Below are 3,656 nucleotides of genomic sequence, written 5' to 3'. Positions count from 1 at the left end.
AAATAAACATGGTTGATAAATTAACCCCTCCCCAAACTATTATTTAAATCTCTTTAATAATCCATTATGTGTTCTTAATACTTGGAATCATCTTCAGCTCCTTTATGGAGAAGACTAGATTGGATTTCCTATCACTTTCCCCCAAAAGAATCCTCAAATATGGGATTTGCAATACAAAAGACTTAATACGTTAATTGCTTATAATTTGGAATGCATTTTCCCACAGAAAACTATGTTTCTGTACTAGTATACAAAACCTATTAATGTTAGAGAATGAACTTAATGAGAAAACAAAATCAAACTGCATTCTGTATAAGTGAAATACAGAATACTGAAACACTGAAGTAAAATGCTGTTGTGGTACAAGCCATAAATATAAAATATATAAATAACACATATAATGAAAACATTTCAATTTTCCTTAGAGCTTGTATTTGAAGCAAGTAAGGTGAGTTTCTAGGCCCTCACATGGACATTAAAAATCAACAGCATGTCTTTTGTTTTGTTTTGTTTTTCATGTATGATTTCACTTCAAAAGTGAATTTTTTAAATTATTGAAACATTATTTTAATTATTTGAAAAGAAGTTTACCTTTATCAATTATGATGCCGGTATTCCATGGGCTTACAACAGATTTATCCAAAACCAAGCAAATGATTGGATTTATGGAACTGAGAAAAAGAGGACAGACAACAGAGACTATTCTTGAATGAGATTGTTTCTTACAATACTGAAGGAAGGAGGACCCTGATGGAAAACATTTGTAGCACTGCCTTGAGGGAGAGGAAGGATGATGAGTCAGTTGGTTCTTTAGCCAGGCACGAGGTTGTGTCTGCATATGTCACCGGGGTTATTACCCAAAGCAGGTGTGAAAAGTCAGGATAAGCGTGCAGATATGCAGTCATTTGAAACTACAGAGCATTAACCAGAAGGACATTTGCAAAGTTTTGACAACTGCATAACTAAACGGACTAATATTTCTAACAATTTTGCTAAAATTAAAATGTATTTGGCATGCTGCTGCCAAAATTTAGTGGTCTGTTAAGCAGCCTTAGGCTAACGTGCCAGACAATGGTGATTTGCTATTTTGGAGTAAAAGCTAACTTAAATACAATGAAATTCATCTTTCCTTTTAATTGAGTTGTGCAGGACTACCCTTATTAAAAAAAAATTATAATCTGTTCAACGTGCCATTTTTAGAGGATCTATTATTGGTATTAGACAAAGTACACATAGTTTTTTCTGTCTTGGAATGACATTACACAAACAAGCAAGAATAAATCCATAGTTGAAATCTGTGCAAAATGCAATGAAGGAAACGAATAGGATGCAGTAACACACACTAACAGGGAGAACAACTTTTAGGGGAGGTGGTTATAGAAGGTCTTGTTCAAATGGCATTTAAGCTGCTGTCTGAAAGGTGTCTAGGAGTTATCCATGTGCAGAACGAGGTGACATACATTTCAGGCAAAATTAATAGTGCATTAATAACAACAATAGTAATAATAACAACAACAGCAACAATAACAATAATCCATTTAGATGAAGGAAGAGCTAATGAAAAAGTACCAGGTTGGCTGGAAAGTATTTAAGAAATCGGTGTAGTGACAGGCATTGAAGTTGAAGCCAAATCATGAAGCTTTTACATTATTATGTATATAATGAGGAGGGCAACGCTGTGATAATATTATAGCCGTGGCCCAGCCACTCCCACCTAGGCCTTGTCTCCTGAGTCAGTGGCATTGCGCTTGGAAAGAAATGTCAGAAAAGGAGTGAAGTGACCAATTCTTTTGTGTCCCCCAGCTTTGAGGCCTAGTTGGCATTTGCAGAAAGGAAAATACAGCAAGAAAATTGTGATATTTTTGAAAGGCAGAGTGGGAGAAGGGAAACAAGGTCTTAGATTTTCTATGATTTTTTAATTTTTTAAGCATTTTAATTTTTTTCATGTTTATTTATTTTTGAGAGAGAGGGAGGGAGAGTGAGAACATGAGGGGCAGAGAGACAGGGGGACGTGGAATCCGAAGCAGGGTCTGTGCTGACAGCAATGAGCCCAATGTGAGGTTCAAACTCACAACCCATGAGATCATGACTGGAGCCACCCAGGAGCCCACAGATTTTCTTTAATTTTTTTTTTTTTTTAAATCTGCAGTTTGACATTGGTGGCAAAGCATACCAATCCAATAGTGATCTTTCTATTAAAAAAAGAAGTTGATTTTTTTGTGTGTCCTTTTGATTCCAGCCTTTTCTCCCCATGACAAGGCATAAATCATGGACGCCAGAAAATAAGGTAGTTCTCAGGAATCCTGAAAAGGCTGAGAAGCTTACATTCTTCCTCCGGAGGAAAGGGCAGGGGTTTTCAGCCCTCTCTGGAAACAAAAGTGAAAACATGAGTTACACGAGCCATGGAAAGGAGACAATCTGAATCTGAATCTTTGGAGCTGCCCCAAGCAGCATCCCCCCAAATCTACCGTGAAAACACAGCACAGGGACCTTCGTGCCTTGCATGCCTTCCGTAACATCTTCAAGGACAGCAATGCCTTTGCCCAGGAAATGCTGCAAGAGATTCTCCAGAGGTTGTCTCTGAACACCACAGTGATCCCCCCGCCGCGAGCAGAACATGCTGGGAAATGGGAACTAGGACGTGAACGTCATTATGGCGGCAGTTCAAGCCAAAGCCTATGATGCTGTCTGGTGGGACGAGCGCAGTGACGTCAGTGCCATTGCTCTCGCTAAAATCATGGGATTCATTGTGCATCTGCCCTCCAGCAGGTGCTTCTCACTGAAGTTGCCTCTCAACAGGCAGCACTGGATCTGTGTTTGAGAGGTGTTTGAGAGGTGAGAGATGCCTATTATAACCTCAAGTCCAAACTGAAGATGCCCAAGTGGACTGGAGGCAAGAGCGAGCTCGGGACATTTCTAAAATATCACTTGTGAAGAAAGAACTGTGAACTCCTGCTGGTGGTGCCAGAGGAGGTGGGGGCCCATTAGAGTTGGAGGAGGGCTGATGTGGAACGCAGTTCTACCCAACCTGCCCTCACCTCAGCCCCCTAAATCCCCTGTAATGTGCCCTGTTCTATACAGTGGGTCTGCCCTTGCCATTTTCCCAAACACAGAAAATGTGGAAGGAAAAACACAAGAGCTTACAGGTGAGGCAGTCATATGCCAGGGAACTAGGATTACAGAATTTGTCATTATAAATAACGGAAACAAAACAAAGGGAATCTATGAACAAATGGAACAGAAAAAGTTAGTGTCTTGACTAGCTTCAGACACAAACAAATCCAGGTTTTAGTGTGTGTGATTTTACTTTTCATACAGAGTAATACGTATGGCCAACAGCACCTTCAAGGTTATATTCTTCCAGCCAAGTGACCACAACAACACTGATTCCTGCTCAGTAATTCCCATAATAAAAGTCTCCCCTTAAATGCACACCATCTAGCAATTAAACCAATTCCTATGGTCTGGGAAACAGAATACTTGTCCAGGTGTGGCTCACATGCCCAACCCTCAAATAGACATGGGGTCAAGCTTTTCTAAATCACACTGGCTCAACATGACTGAGGCTGCAGAAGTTATTCACTAAGAGAATATCAGGATGATATTATGGGTAGAAGTAGAATGTATGCTAGGTGGGCTACAGATATGGAAGTGGG

General features: G+C 39.9%; 1 pseudogene; it reads left to right on the top strand.

The window, feature by feature from the left end:
- The first annotated feature begins 605 nt into the window (after positions 1-605).
- Positions 606-3,051, top strand: LOC132693043 (josephin-1 pseudogene; annotated as a pseudogene).
- The last annotated feature ends 605 nt before the right edge of the window (positions 3,052-3,656 follow it).

Source organism: Panthera onca, chromosome B1, assembly GCF_046562875.1.
Source record: "Panthera onca isolate mPanOnc1 chromosome B1, mPanOnc1 haplotype 2, whole genome shotgun sequence".
NCBI classification, from domain to species: domain Eukaryota; kingdom Metazoa; phylum Chordata; class Mammalia; order Carnivora; family Felidae; genus Panthera; species Panthera onca.
Note: the sequence above shows the minus strand (reverse complement) of the source record. Positions and strands in the feature narration are given on the sequence as shown.